Here is a 16,661-nt window from a genome sequence, read left to right as displayed (position 1 = left end):
CCCGGAGATTAGAATTGCCCCCACCCTCCCTGTCTTTCGTAAACTACTTATTTATACCGCCAGGCATGGGGGAGTTCAGATATTCCTTCCCCCTAGGCCATTACAAGTTATGCATGGTATGTTTGTGTGTAAGTTTGGTTTTATTATAAGGGTTTTTAGTTGTTTTATTATTGGATTGTCACATGCTGTTTTTATTATTGTTGTTAGCCGCCCCGAGTCTACGGAGAGGGGCGGCATACAAATCCAATAAATTATTATTATTATTATTATTATTATTATTATTATTATTATTATTATTATTATTTACTGACCCCTCGCGTCATGGACGTAAATTGTTTCAACTCCCACCCTCAAAATGATGCTACAGAGCACTGCACACCAAGACAACTACGGTAGACACAAGAACAGTTTTCCCTCCCGAATGCCATCACTCTGCTAAACAATTAATTCCCTCAATACCGTCAAACTTTTTACTAAGGCTGCATTGCTATTACTATTAGGTTCTCGTCACTCCTATCACCCATCTCCTCCCACTTATGAGTGTACGGCTGTAACCTGTTGCTTTTATCCTTACGATTTATATTAATATTATTTGTACCTGATTCCTTATTTGTACCCTATGACAATCATTAAATGTTTTTTACCTCATGATTCTTGAGAAATGTATCTTTTCCTTTACGTACACTGAGAGCATCTGCACCAAAGACAAATTCCTTGTGTGTCCCCAACCACACTTGGCCAATAAAGAATTCTATTCTGTTCTGTTCAGTTCTATTCATTCCTATATTGTTATTTTCTTTTCTTTTCTATTCTGTTCTATTCTATTCTCTATTTATTCTATTCTATTCTCTATTTATTCTGTTCTTTTCTTTCCTGCTCTATTCTATTCATTCCTATATTTTGTGTTTTCCTGTTCTTTTCTTTCCTGTTCTATTCTATTCTATTTTATTCATTCCTTTATTTTGTTCTTTTCTGTTCTGTTCTATTCTATTTATTCCTATATTCTGTTTTTTTCCTATGCTTTTCTTTTCTTTCCTGTTCTATTCTATTTTATTCTATTCATTCCTATATTCTGTTCTTTTCTGTTCTGTTCTATTCATTCCTATATTCTGTTCTTTTCTGTTCTGTTCTATTCATTCCTATATTCTGTTCTTTTCTGTTCTGTTCTATTCATTCCTATATTCTGTTCTTTTCTGTTCTGTTCTATTCATTCCTATATTCTGTTCTTTTCTGTTCTGTTCTATTCATTCCTATATTCTGTTCTTTTCTGTTCTGTTCTATTCATTCCTATATTCTGTTCTTTTCTGTTCTGTTCTATTCATTCCTATATTCTGTTCTTTTCTGTTCTGTTCTATTCATTCCTATATTCTGTTCTTTTCTGTTCTGTTCTATTCATTCCTATATTCTGTTCTTTTCTGTTCTGTTCTATTCATTCCTATATTCTGTTCTTTTCTTTCCTGCTCTATTCTATTCTATTCATTCCTATATTCTGTTCTTTTCTGTTCTGTTCTATTCTATTCTATTCTAAGAGGAGAATAGAGGGGCTCAGTTGGTTGTTTGGGCTGAACTTAGCCGAGGTTGTGTACCACACCTCATCAAGCACTCAAATGTTCAGCAGCTGCATTTTCACAAGCAGCTGATCTTGATTAGGGATAAGCCTTGGTTTGCTGTTTGGCTTGATTGATGCTCCCTTGCACTTGGAGCCCGAACCCGGGCGAATCCAGGTGGGTCTTGTGAAGGAGACCCAAAGGAACCGATGCAGCAGGCAAAGTGGGAAAGGGGCACCGTCCCTCACGCACCTTCACCTGCGTCACGCCAGAGGCGATGATGGCACCGTTTGGGACTGTCAGGAAGGAAGATGCTGCTGAATGAGGACCCGGCCCTCTAGACCCCCCCACTCCCTCCCAGCTCTGAGCCAGTTGCCATGGCAACCGGAGCAGCCTGCAATGCCAAATTGTAAGGCATGCATGGGACCCCCAGGGATCGGCATTGTGCCCGGTTGCCCACTGGGGCGGAGGCTGAAACACCCCACAGGTTCCATTCATCATACCTGACTCTCTCTTCTCCCCCCCCCACACCTTAATCTTAATTTCTTTCCTGCCCCTCTGCACCTTCTTGATGGGTTTCTCTCCCTCCCTCCCTCCCTCCCTCTCTCTGATGTGTTTCTGTGTCATGCGTGGATGTGGGGATATATGCATAATGGTTATCTTTTGAGAGCTGAATGCCACGAAATTTCATTTTAATGTATGCTAATTAGTGCACATTTAAAGTGACAAAGTTTTTATTCTACTTGTATTCTATTCTGTTCTCAATAACGATTCTATTTTATTATTCTATTCTACTGTACTCAATTTCATATTTTCTATTCTATTCTACTATTCTATTCTATTCCATTCCTCATTCCATTCCATTCCATATTTTCTTTTTTCTTTTCTATTTTATTCTATTCCTCATTCCATTCCATATTTTCTATTCTATTCTATTCCATTCCTCATTCCATTCCATATTTTCTTTTTTCTTTTCTATTTTATTCTATTCCTCATTCCATTCCATATTTTCTATTCTATTCTATTCTATTCCATTCCTCATTCCATTCCATTCCATATTTTCTTTTTTCTTTTCTATTTTATTCTATTCCTCATTCCATTCCATATTTTCTATTCTATTCTATTCCATTCCTCATTCCATTCCATATTTTCTTTTTTCTTTTCTATTTTATTCTATTCCTCATTCCATTCCATATTTTCTATTCTATTCTATTCTATTCTATTCCATTCCTCATTCCATTCCATTCCATATTTTCTTTTTTCTTTTCTATTTTATTCTATTCCTCATTCCATTCCATATTTTCTATTCTATTCTATTCCATTCCTCATTCCATTCCATATTTTCTATTCTGTTCTGTTCTTCATTTCATTCCTCATTCGATTCCTACACTATTCTAATCTAAATTCGGATTCTACTGTATTCTCAATTAATTCTATTCTACTCCATTCCATTCCATTCCATTCCATAGCCTGGAATGGATGGATGGATGAGGGAGAGAGGGTGTGGAGAGAGAGAGGGGGGAGGGAGGGGGGGAGGGAGGGGGAGATTCTGTTCTATATTTCTATTCTGTTCTATATTTCTTATTCTATTCTATTCTGCTCTACTCTATATTTCTAATTCTATTCTATTTTAGGGGGCAGGGGGGAAAATTAGAAATTAAGGAGTTTTTCTTGGATGGTGGTGGTGGTGGGGGGAGAATCAGGTATGATGAATGGGTTTGGTGAATGAGAATCAGGTATGATGAATGGTGTGTTGCAGCCCCCTCCGCAGTTGGGAAATATGTATAACATTTCCCCAGAACAAAAGGGATTTGAGACAGGGGGCAAAATGATTCCCGGAGAATATAGGAGCAACCAGGTGTGCAAACTCCCACAGAGGAGGGAGGGCAAGGGGCGTGCGTTGCACACCCGTTTGCTCTGGGAGAGCAAAGCCCTTGCACCATCTGCAGACAAGGATACCATGGGATTCCTGCACAGCTGCATGTTTTCAGCCACGAGGACTGGCGTCTTGTTTTGCTTTTTTTAAAGGAAAGAGGCGTGACTCCATTTCCTCCTCTGCCCCATAGAAGTTTCTAGCTTTCATCCAACATGGCTAACCAGGTCAGGTTTAAACAAAAAAACAGCATGCAGTTGCATTCACACACGTGGTTGTCTTTTCTTCGGTGCTGTTCGGAAATACAGTCCAGACTTTTCAGCAATGCAAACGGGCTAATTCATCCACTCAAGTTTACACGGGTGGGGGGTGGGGGTCGTGGGAACCCGACTCTCACGCCCTAAACTTCGGAGGAAGCCGTGAGAAACAACCGCACAAGTTTTGCAGGAGGTCACGTTAGGCAAAAACCCGAAAGCCCGGGGTGTTTGTGGGTTTGAACGTGGCTTTGTTTTGGCACACCGGTGTGAAGTAGGTCACGCCGCAACATCCATCTAATTCCGAGCCCGGGCCCTTATATACACACACACTGTGTTTACACACTGCGCTGAACTGCGCGCATCATTGTTGGGTTTTGTGATACGCACCTACCTTTCCTGGCTCGTCCGCGAACCCCAAGTGACCACAACTCGAACACACTTCCCAAACTGCTGCTGGGTGGGATTCCTTCCACGCTTGTGGGGAACCCAGGTTGGGGGCGCGGAGAGGTTCCCCCTCCCTCCTTCGACCCCGGGCAGCTGCAGCTGCTGCCCTCGCGCACAAGAGGGAGCGCTCTGCGTAAGCCCAGAGGCACTCTCGCGCTTTCCCGGAGGCAGAAAGGAGGCGGGAAGCTGGGAAGGAAGGGTGGGTGTGAGTCTGACGGTGCTGCTTTCCCCCTCCCCAGCGCCCCCTCCTCTCCTTTCCTTTCCCCTCCCTCCCTCCGCTAAGGGGGTCCCGCCTCCCTCCCTTCCTTGCGCACTGCGCTCCTTTCCGCTCCGAGCGGCTGGGTGGCGCGCGGCGATTCAAGAACCAAGCCGGGGGCGGGCGGGCGAAGGAGGCGAGGCGGGGACGCCGCTGGGATCGCCCCCTCCTCTCCGCCGCCCTCCCCTCCTCCTGCCTCCGCGGGCGAGTCGAGGCTGCTCGTCCCGGGCTCCGCTGCAGCCGGGCGCGCAAGGCGAGCCGCCCCGGAGACGGTGAGTGAGCCAGCGAGGAAGCGGGAGAGGGAGCGAGGGGACCTCTGAGCGTGAACAGAGCGCCCCGAAGCGGACGGGGTGGAGGGATCGGACCCTTCGAAGCGCAGGATCGCGGGGACTGGGTGGTAAGCGGGGAGAGATGGAGGGGGGAAGCGAGCCTCTGGGCATGCACAGAGTGATTGTGCCCGGCTGGGCAAATGCAACCTCCGCCGCTAACGAGCGCACCCCTTTAGGGCTTTTAGGGGAAGGGTCGACACCCCCCCTCCTCCTCTTCTTCGGGCCAGCGGATCGGAGCAAGAAACTTAAATTCGGCTGCGCGGGATCCTCGCTTTGCCCGACCCGCGCAACGTCCGGGAGGATTTCGGGATCGCGACCTCCGCTTCGGGCGCCTTGGCTGACCCAGCCCAGTTCCTCCTCCTCCGCGGAGCCGCCGCGTTCTCGATTCCTTCTCTCCCTTTTGCCCTGAACCTGACTTGACCCGGCTTCGGCTTCCCGAAAAGCCAACCGAGCCTTTCCAGGATCGGTTCGCTGGGGCTGCTGGTTGGCCTTTCGCTGAACCTGGGTTTGGGGTGGTTGTGCGAACGCAGCCCAGGCGGGCTTTTTGCGGGCATCCTTTTGGCTTCGGAGGTCGGTGCAAAAAAAGAGGCAAGGGCGCAAAAAAACCCCAAACCCTCAATAGGACCGCGCGCGTTCTGGATGTGCAAAATGGGTTAAAAACCAGCCCCCTTTTTCCTCTCTGCTCTCCCCCACCGCCACCCGCTCTTTAAAAAACAAAATTTCAGCAGCTGCACGTTTTTTGCTAGCCGGGGTGGGTGTGTGAAAAGGGAAGCGGGGAATTGTCGCCGGGTTTGGGGGGTTTTTTTTGGAGAAACCAGGGGCGTTTCTTAACGGCCCCCCTCGGTCCAACCTGTCGGGTGGTTCCTGGAGGTGTCCAAGGTGGGCTTCTCTGCAGAAACTGAACAAACCGACCTGAATTTGGGCGTTGGGTTCGAGTCCCTTTCACGGGGCTGTGGGTGCGGATTGTGGGTGGTTCTGGGGGGATGGTGTGCCAGGGTTGCGGGCACACACCGGGGTGCCATCCTTGGCGGCGGTGTGTCTTGGGTGTGTGTGTGTGTGTTTGTGTGTGTAGAGCGTGTGCAATGCAGCGTGGAGGCCGGTGTATAAAAGGACTGCATCTCTATCATGCGCCTGGAAAGAAGAATGTGTCTCAAGGGAGCCCTGATTGCCCCTGTGGGAAGTGGCTTGAAAAGCAGACAAACCGAGATTGCTGGTTTTCTTTTTCTTTCTTTCTTTCTTTCTTTCTTTCTTTCTCTCTCTTTCTTTCTTTTCCTCCCTCCCATCCTTCTTCCCTTCCTTCCTATCTTCTTTTTCTCTCCCTTCCCTTTTTCCTTCTTTCTTTCCTTCTTTCTCTCTCTCTCTCCCTCCCTCCTTCCTTCTTTTCTTCCTTCTTTCTTTCTCTCTCTCTTCCTCCCTCCCTCATTCCTTCTTTCTCTCCCTCTCTCGCTCCCTCCCTCCTTTCCTGCCTGCCTGCCTTCTTTCTCTCTCTCTCTCCCCCTCTTCCTCCCTCCCTCCTTCCTTTCTTCCTTCTTTCTCTCTCTCTCTCTCTCTCCCTCCCACCCTCTTCTTCTTTCTCTCCTTCCTTCCTTCCTTCTCTTAATTTGGCAACGAAGAGCGCGCATTTCTGCCCCCTGTTTGGTGTGAGGCATGGCTTCTATGCCTCCTCTTGGGGTTTTTTTGGGGCAGGGAGCAGCTGCCTGTGTTGATAAATGTTGATGCCGCACAATCTGTCGACAACTGTGTGTGTGTGTATGTCTCACAAAGACACACAGAGGTTGTGGGGAAGTCCTGCTTTGCAATGTGGCCGCTGAAAGGCTGCTCTTTTGCAACCAGGCCTCCGAGAGGAGTCAGTGGGGAGAAAAAAAGGGAAGGGGAAAGGTTCCGACATTTAAAAGTGCAACGCCGGACAAAACAGACCGAGCATCGGTTGCAAGGTGGGTCGGTGCGCGTGTGTTTGTGTGCACGTGCCTGCAAAGGGAGGAAGCCTTGCAGGACGCTGGTGTGTGGTTGGAGCAGGAGTCCTGGGTGTTATCGGCTTCGGTGCGAGCAGTTGTGAGCCCCCAAAGCAACACACGCAGGCCTAAAAATAACTCCCTGCTAACCCACCATTTCCGAGCACAAAGGCCTGCTTTAAAAGATTAATAATAATCTTCCTCTGCTATACAGAGATGCCACAATTCTTGCGTGGGGATGGAGTGGGACGGGAGGAGATCGGTTTGGAACAAGCCCACACTGAATAGAACAGGGACAGGATTCAGAACAGAGCAGAGTAGAGTAAGTAGAGTAGAATAGAGGAATAGAATAGGATTCAGAATAGAGTTGAATAGAATAGAGTAGAGGTAGAGTAGAATAGGATTCAGAATAGAGTAAAGTAGAATAGAATAGAGTTGGATTCAGAGTAGAATAGAATAGAATTCAGAATAGAATAGAGTATAGAGCAGAATAGGATTCAGAATAGAGTAGAATAGAGTAGAATAGAATAGGATTCAGAGTAAAATAGAATAGAATTCAGAATAGAGTAGAGTAGAATAGAATAGGATTCAGAATAGAGTAGAATAGAATAGGATTCAGAGTAGAATAGAGTAGAATAGAATGGAATGGAATAGAATAGAATAGGATTCAGAGTAGAATGGAATGGAATGGAATGGAACAGAATAGAATAGGATTCAGAGTAGAATAGAGTAGAATAGAATGGAATGGAATAGAATAGAATAGGATTCAGAGTAGAATAGAGTAGAATAGAATGGAATGGAATAGAATAGAATAGGATTCAGAGTAGAATAGAATGGAATGGAATGGAACAGAATAGAATAGGATTCAGAGTAGAATGGAATGGAATGGAATAGAATAGAATAGGATTCAGAGTAGAATAGAATGGAATGGAACAGAATAGAATAGGATTCAGAGTAGAATAGAGTAGAATGGAATGGAATGGAATAGAATGGAATAGAATAGGATTCAGAGTAGAATAGAATGGAATGGAACGGAATAGAATAGGATTCAGAGTAGAATAGAGTAGAATGGAATGGAATAGAATAAGATTCAGAGTAGAATGGAATGGAATAGAATAGGATTCAGAGTAGAATAGAGTAGAACGGAATAGAATAGAATAGGATTCAGAGTAGAATAGAATGGAATGGAATGGAACAGAATAGAATAGGATTCAGAGTAGAATAGAATAGAGTAGAATAGAATGGAATGGAATAGAATAGGATTCAGAGTAGAATAGAGTAGAATGGAACAGAATAGAATAGGATTCAGAGTAGAATAGAGTAGAATGGAATGGAATGGAATAGAATAGGATTCAGAGTAGAATAGAGTAGAATGGAACGGAATAGAATAGGATTCAGAGTAGAATAGAGTAGAATGGAATGGAATGGAATAGAATAGGATCCAGAGTAGAATAGAGTAGAATGGAATGGAATAGAATAGGATTCAGAGTAGAATAGAGTAGAATGGAATGGAATAGAATAGGATTCAGAGTAGAATAGAGTAGAATGGAATGGAATAGAATAGGATTCAGAGTAGAATAGAATGGAATGGAATGGAATAGAATAGGATTCAGAGTAGAATAGAGTAGAATGGAATGGAATGGAATAGGATTCAGAGTAGAATAGAGTAGAATGGAATGGAATAGAATAGGATTCAGAGTAGAATAGAGTAGAATGGAATGGAATAGAATAGGATTCAGAGTAGAATAGAGTAGAATGGAATGGAATAGAATAGGATTCAGAGTAGAATAGAATGGAATGGAATGGAATGGAATAGAATAGGATTCAGAGTAGAATAGAGTAGAATGGAATGGAATAGAATAGGATTCAGAGTAGAATAGAATGGAATGGAATAGAATAGGATTCAGAGTAGAATAGAATGGAATGGAATGGAATGGAATAGGATTCAGAGTAGAATAGAGTAGAATGGAATGGAATAGAATAGGATTCAGAGTAGAATAGAATGGAATGGAATGGAATAGGATTCAGAGTAGAATAGAATGGAATGGAATGGAATGGAATAGGATTCAGAGTAGAATAGAGTAGAATGGAATGGAATAGAATAGGATTCAGAGTAGAATAGAATGGAATGGAATGGAATAGGATTCAGAGTAGAATAGAGTAGAATGGAATGGAATGGAATAGAATAGGATTCAGAGTAGAATAGAGTAGAATGGAATGGAATAGAATAGGATTCAGAGTAGAATAGAATGGAATGGAATGGAATAGAATAGGATTCAGAGTAGAATAGAGTAGAATGGAATGGAATGGAATAGAATAGGATTCAGAGTAGAATAGAGTAGAATGGAATGGAATAGAATAGGATTCAGAATAGAATATAATGGAATGGAATAGAATAGGATTCAGAGTAGAATAGAGTAGAATGGAATGGAATGGAATAGAATAGGATTCAGAGTAGAATAGAGTAGAATGGAATGGAATAGAATAGAATAGGATTCAGAGTAGAATAGAATGGAATAGAATAGAATAGGATTCAGAGTAGAATAGGATTCAGAATAGAGTAGAGTAGAATAGGACTCAGAATAGGATTCAGAATAGAATAGAATAGCAGAGTTGGAAGGGACCTTGGAGGTCTTCTAGTCCAGCCCCCTGCTTGGGCAGGAAACTCTGCACCCCTTCAGACAAATGGTTATCCAATCTCTTACTAAAAGCTTCCAGTGTTGGAACATTCACAACTTCTAGAGGCAAGCTGTTTCACGGATTAATTATTATCACTGTCAGGAAATTTCTCCTTAGTTCTAGGTTGTGTTTCTCCTTGTTTAGTTTCCACCCATTGCTTCTTGTTCTGCCCTCAGATGCTTTGGAGAATAGCTCGACTCCCTCTCCTTTGGGGCAACCTCTGAGATATTGGAAGACAGCTATCCTGCCTCCCCTGGTCCTTCTCTGCATTAAACTAGCCCAGTTCCTGTAGCCTTTCTTCATATGCTTTAGCCTCTAGTCCCCTTTGTCGCTCTTCTCTGTACTCTTTCTAGAGTGTCAACATCCTTTTTTACATCATGGTGACCAAAACTGAATGCAGTATTCTTGGCCTCATCTTTTTCCTGCCTTGCCAGGGATGGGTTCTCCTGATACCTCCGAACCTTGGCCAAAGCGAATTGTATGTGGAGTCCTGTAGGAGGCAGTTCCAAAGACACATTGCCCGTTGGGGCTGATTATTCTATTCTATTATGTTCTATTCTATTCATTATATTTTTTCGACTTCTATGCTGCCCAATCACAATCATGAATGGTTCGTGCGACTCCGAAATGCAAAAGAGAGGTAGTCCTCTACTTACAACTAACTGGGTTAACTAGAATATGACTTAAGTAAATGATGCTTCTCTCTTTCTTCTTGGTCCTCACAGCAACCCTGTAGAGTAGGCCAGATAGCCTAGTTCCATGGCTGAAGAGGAGAAGGACGTCCACAGCCCTTTCTCCAGGCTGGTGGAGATACAATTTCGGACAGCGATTCTCACATGTTCCTGCAAGCAGCACAGGTTGTCCTCGGGTTACGACCACAGCTGAGCCCACAATTTTGTTTGCTAAGCGAAACAGGTTGTTAAGTGAGTTTGGCCCCATTTTATGACCTTTCGTACCACAGGTATTAAAGGGAATCGCTGCGGTTTTTAAAGTTAGTCACAGGGTTGTTAAGTGAATCTGACTTCCCCATTGACTTTATAAAATATGACTCAGGGACACGGCGATCGTCATAAATATGAATCTGCAGCCAAGTGTCCGAATTTTGATGAGAGGGATGCTGCGACGGTGGTAAAGTGCGAAAAATGGTCATAAGGGCCGCTTTTGCAGTGCTGTTGTAACTGAATGGTCACTAAACGAGACCATCGGTATTTAGAGGATAGCGCCCAAGCAAAATTGCAAAGGAAGCGGCAAAATTTGCCCTCCTGTTTGGCAACTTTTCTTGGGAATCTGGCTTTATTGCGTGGCTACTCGGTGCCACACATAAAGTGCCCTCCCAAGCCTTCCATAAATCCATCTCTATCCGTTTTCTTCTTTTTCCTTTTGCTTCATTCGCTTTGGACTTCCAAAGCCTCCTTAAGCGCCACCGAAAGGCTCCTCTGGCAGCCCAGAAAAGGCCAAGATGGCCAGGATTAAAGGGGGAATGGCAGGAAACTGGCTGGGCCTTCGTGCCGCTCTCAAATTTCCTGGGAAAGTTTTCCGGGCTCGGGTTCTTAAGTAGAAAACGGTTCTTAAGAAGAGGCAAAAAAATCTTGAACACCCGGTTCTTATCTAGAAAAGGTCTTAAGTAGAGGCATTTTTAGGTAGAGGTACCACTGTATTTTGTATTTGCTAATTTTTGTATTTGTATTTATCTTGTTGTGAGCCTCTCTGAGTCTTCAGAGAAGGGCGGCATAGAAGTCCAATCAATCAATCAATCAATCAATCAATCAATCAACACCCAGCCAGATGTTGCCATTTTCTTCTTTTTTTAACCCTCTACGCATGCACAAAGTCTTCTCCGCTTGCGCAGAGGGTGACAAACCATGTGGGATGGTGGCGCGGGTGCGAGCGATGCGAGCTTCCAAACCGGTAGGAAAGGTAGGAAGATTTCACCACTAGTCTGGACTGCCACTTCCATAACAGAAGCCCTGCAGGGGATGCTTGAAGTTGTAGTCCAATGCATTTGGTGTGATTCAGCAGGCAGGGTGGCTTTTCCAGTAGACCAGAAAATTTGGGTCCAGAAAATTTTGTAAAAGTTTTGGTGGGATTTCTTAGGATTTTCCCAACGTATTTTTTGGGTGTCCCTTTCAGATAGTCCTCAATTTACAACAGTGACACTGTCAAGGTTCCAGGTAGCATCCAAACCAAATCAGAGTCCAAGTAAAAATGCTCCTCAAAATTCCAATTTATTTCCGGAGCCATCCTGGCACTCACACCGGGAAACTTGAATCTGAGATTCCCACCCAGTTGAAAGTTCACATCTCTTGACCCCCACCCACAAGGTTGTCACGTTGCCCACTCAAGATAGTGCCAGCGTGGCCAGTGCTCCTTCCGCTTCCGCCCAGGTGAGCGTGCACAGGATGGCCTTGAACCCCTCGGAAGAATGCTTTGTGGCTGTATCTGCTCCGTCATGAAAATCACCCCACCCCAAGTTCTCTATAGATAATCACCCCACCCCAAGTTCTCTATAGATAGAGTGGCAAGCGGTTAATTTATCACCAACATCTGCACCGGCTTGACAAACAGTTCGTTTAGTGACCGTTCGTAGTTACGACGGTACTGGGGGGAAAAAAGTGAGGTAGGGTCATTTTTTCACACATCTGTTGCACAGCATCCCCATGATCAAAATTTGGATGCTCGGAAAATGGGTTCATATTTATGACAGTCACTGTCCCTGGAAGTTATGTGATCTTCTTTTGAAAGCTTCGGGCCAGCAAAGTCAATGGCAAGCCAGGATTCATCTAACAATTTGGTGATTTAGTGAACAATTGCAGTTATTCCCTTAACAACCGTAGGAAAAGTCATGAAATGGGGCAAAAGTCCACTTAGCCACTGCCTTGCTTAGCATTTATTTAACTTTGGGTTCAAGAACTGCCTGTATTTGGGCTTTGAAGCTATGCGGAGTGGCCTGAATTCATCCTTGAGTTTTGCTCAGCCACAAGCAAAACTCTCTTCCCCATGTGGTCTCCAGAAGCCGATCTGATCTCCGAGGTGTTTTTACTCCTTGGTTTCTCTTTCAGACTGTGACCGTTGGATGTTGGATGGGTGTGTAGGAAAGAAGCTGATGGGCTCTGAGTGGCCCAGGTCTCTTATAACCTCAAATCTGCCACTGGGCAAGCAATAGCAATGGCACTTAGACTTATACACCGCTTTGAAGTGCTTCACAGACATCTCTAAGTGGTTTACAGAGTCTGCTTCTTGCCCCCAAGGGAGGCAGGGCGGGAGGGAAGGAAAGACTAGACAATGTCGTTTGGCGGGTCCTAGGGGAAGAGCCTTCTCTGTGGGGGGCCCGGCCCTCTGGAATCAACTCAAGAGATTCGCACTGCCCCCACCCTCCTCGCCTTCCGTAGGAACCTGAAAACGCACTTATGTCGTCAGGCCTTGGGGTCACTAGACCCCAGCCTCTGCCCAGTAAATGTATGGGATGTGATAGTATGCCTGTGATTGTTTGATTTTTAAATGATTAGTTTTAAGATGATTTTTAAATTAAATTAATTATTCTATTAATTGGCTTAGAAATGTTTTATATATTTTTTATCAAAATGTTGTAAGCCGCCCCAAGTCCACGGAGAGGGGCGACAGGTAAGTCCAGTAAATAAATAAATAAATAAAAGAAGGGAGGGAGGGAGGAAGGAAAGAAGGAAGGAAGGAAAGAAGGAAGGAGGGAGGGAAGGAAGGAAGGGCAAAAGCAATAGCACTTAGACTTATCTACTGCTTCACAGCCCTTTACAGCCCTCTCTAAGAGGTTTACAGAGTCAATGTGGAAAGGAAGAAGTAAGGAAGGAAGGAAGGAGGGAGGGAAAGAAGGAAGGAAGGGCACTTAGCAATGGCACTTAGACTTATATACTGCTTTACAGTGCTTCAGAGCCCTCTCTACGCGGTTTACAAAGTCAGTCTCTTGCTCCCAGGGGAGGAGGAGAGGGAGGGAAGGAAGAATGGATGGGTGGAAGGAAGGAAGGAAGGAAGGGCAATAGCAATAAGACTTATCTACTGCTTCATAGTCCTTTACAGTCCTCTCTAAGTGGTTTACAGAGTCAACGTGGAAAGGAAGAAGGAAGGAAGGAGGGAGGGAGGGAGGGAAAGAAGGAAGGAAGGGCAATAGCAATAGCACTTAGACATATACTGCTTTACAGTGCTTCACAGTCCTCTCTACGTGGTTTACAGAGTCAGTCTCTTGCTCCCAAGGGAGGAGGGGAGGGAGGGAGAGAGGGAGGGAAGGAGGGAAGGAAGGAGGGAAGGATGGATGGAAGGAAGGAAGGAGGAAATAATGATAGCACTTAGACTTATATACCACTTCACAGTGCTTTAGAGCCTTCTCTAAGTGGTTTACACAGTCAGCATATTACCACCACCACCAGCAGCCTGGGTCATCAGATAACACCCTGCCATAATTTAGATACAGCCTTTGGGACTCACCTGCACTCAGCCACTTCATCGATGGAATGGCTTACATACATTCCCACAATGTGTTTGACCCGTTTTTTAATTTCCCTCGGCTCCTGGATTCAGCCAGGGTCTCCATCCTGTGGAAAGAAGGATGTGATATTTGAGGGGCTGCCGTGAAGAGTGGGTGCAACGTTATTCTCCAAAGCACCTGGAGGCAGGACAGGATTAATGAGTGGAACAAACTGCCTCCTGAAATTGTGGGTGCTCTTATCACAGGTTAACTCAAGGGGTGACTTCAGCAAAACCTCCCCCACTCATCCAGTGTAAGGATATTATACTCTGCATCTTGTGTGAATGCAGCTCCCATGTTCCCAGTTTGAAATGGGGGACACCATCGAAAAATTTAAATATGTTAATGGGTGTAAATAAGGTTCAGGAGGGAAGTGTTTTTAATAGGAAAGTGAACATACAACATTTAAACAAACAAATAAGTATATTGTAAAATGATAGATGATGAACTGTCTTATTTTTTTAATGTTTATACAATAAAAATTATTTTTTCTTTAAAAAAAAAGGAAAGTGAACACAAGAACAAGGGGGCACAATCTGAGGTTAGTTGGGGGAAAGATCAGAAGCAACGTGAGAAAATATTATTTTACTGAAAGAGTAGCGGATGCTTGGAACAAACTTCCAGCAGACGTGGTTGGTAAATCCACAGGAACTGAATTTAAACATGCCTGGGATAAACATAGATCCATCCTAAGATAAAATACGGGAAAATAGTACAAGGGCAGACTAGATGGGCCAGGAGGTCTTTTTCTGCCGTCAATCTTCTAGGTTTCTATGAAACAAATGTTCTAATTCCCTTTAATCCCCTAACCCCCAACATTTTACCCTTAGACTGTCCACGGTTGACCTCTCCAGATTCCTAAGAGGTCAGTAAGGAGCGTGCATAAGTGCACTAGAGTGCCTTCTGACCCTTGTCCTATTGTCTCTCCTACATCCCCTATATCTTCTCTTCTATCCTTTTTTCTTTCTTCTATTATCTCTTTTATTTATCTTATCCTATATTCTCTCTTCTATTCCTTCTCTATTCCCCCCCCCCCCCCGCTTGAAGGTGTCCTCTATTACCTTCATTGTGTATTATTGTGTAAGGGACAAAATTAAATAAATAATAAATAAATAAATAAAATTTCAGCCACGGGATGGGTGCGTACCATGTGCTCCAGTTCCCTCTTGGGAGATAAACTCCTTTTTGCCAAATTTCCCCGCTTTGAAGGAGGAGACGGCTTTAGCCTGGAGCTCTGGCCGGGCGGCCTCATGTGAGGCCCTCTCAAGGCGGGCTGGACATGTCCCATCGGTCAGTCCTGTGTCATGTGCTAGCAAAACCCCCAGATTTTGGTGCGAGGGTCTTTTAGCATTCCACCACTGTTCGGGATAGGGAGGGCGCATGGGTGCGCAGGGAAGAGCGAGAACCCTTCTCCAGCAGGCAAAGGGTTGTGTGCACGCGATTGTGTGAGTGTGTGACTTTGCACCAGGGTTCTCCAAGGACACCGGAGCAGCCTTAACGTGTAGGAGGAGGCGTGAGCGGGCTGGCACAAGGCCAAGGGGAAAAAAAAATAACATAGCTGCTGTTCCAGCTTTGCCGCTTGCAAGCTCTTTGTTCCCAAAGACGGGGATTGCATCGTTCAGGAATTGCAAAGCCGCTGTGTGTGGAAGGTGGTCCATTCACTGGGGGGGATTTGAAAAGGTGCAGGGGGGCCTGGAACAGCGCAGTTGCCCCTTTTAAAAAGGGGGTCAGATCGTGGGATGGATGGGGAGGGGGAGTCCATTTATCTGGGGACGAATAATAAAGGTTCAAAGACGTTTCTCTCAATCCAAGAAGCAGGGCGGCATCCTTCCAAGGCAAATACTCTACTGTTTTATTTTTAATTCTTTTATTTACTCTGCTAAATAAAGAGGATGCCGCTCTAGCAAGGCGGGCTATATGATGATGCTAGTAAATAAATGTTTTATACCAAAGAAGGACAGGAATCCATGGCCATCCTGGTGCGCTTTGAGGCAGCCCAGTTGAGAAGAGAGTCTGTTGAGACAGCCAGTCGTGTGACCCAAAAACACATTTTCCGGGACTTTTTTTTAAAAAAAAGGCAGGAATAATTACATTGTCTACTGCATTATTAATGCTGGTGTCTGGTCTTTCGGTGTTTTTGACTTGGGAGATGGAAAAAAACGCAGCAATATTTGCTGTGTTAGTCCAGGCAAGTTAACAAAGGAAGACTGTAACTTCTGTCCGGCTTAACTACAAAGCCCATGGTCCCAAGCTACAGGTATGCTCAACTTTACAACAGTTTAGGGACCATTCAAAGTTACAACAGCGATGAAAAAAAGGGACTTATGACTGTTTTTCACAGTTATGACCTTTGTAGCATCCTCATGGTCCTGTGGCCAAAATTCAGATGTCTAGCCACTGACTCACACTTACAAATGTTGCAGTCTCCCAGGGTCACGTGATCCCCTATATTGCGAAGTTCTGACAAGTGAGGTCAAGAGGGGATTCACTTAACAACCAGGTTACTAGTTTACTTTCTTGTCATTGCACCTCGTAAAAACGAAATTAAACACCATCTCCAGTATACATTAATAAAAACACAAAACCACATCCTTCCCATTCTATACAATTGAACTGAAAACCCCTAATATTGCATTAATATTGCGCCATACAATAGAATTCAATATAATAATAATAACAACAATAACAACAACAACAGAGTTGGAAGGGACCTTAGAGGTCTTCTAGTCCAACCCCCTGCTTAGGCAGGAAACCCCACACTATTTCAGTTATTATTATTATTATTATTATTATTATTATTATTATTATTATTATTATTATTATTTAGAT

At 44.3% G+C, this 16,661-nt stretch overlaps 1 protein-coding gene across 1 annotated transcript in view; it reads left to right on the top strand.

Moving 5' to 3' along the window:
• The first annotated feature begins 4,235 nt into the window (after positions 1-4,235).
• Positions 4,236-16,661, top strand: part of RASGRP2 (RAS guanyl releasing protein 2) — a 99,631-nt gene continuing 87,205 nt past the window's right edge. The window contains exon 1 of the mRNA XM_070766493.1: positions 4,236-4,649. The gene's annotated coding sequence lies outside the window, so the exon portion shown is untranslated. The remainder of the gene's footprint in view (positions 4,650-16,661) is intronic.

This window comes from Erythrolamprus reginae, chromosome 13 (genome assembly GCF_031021105.1).
Source record: "Erythrolamprus reginae isolate rEryReg1 chromosome 13, rEryReg1.hap1, whole genome shotgun sequence".
In the NCBI taxonomy this organism is placed as follows: domain Eukaryota; kingdom Metazoa; phylum Chordata; class Lepidosauria; order Squamata; family Dipsadidae; genus Erythrolamprus; species Erythrolamprus reginae.
The sequence above is the reverse complement of the archived record's forward strand: the minus strand, read 5'-3'. Positions and strand labels throughout refer to the sequence as shown.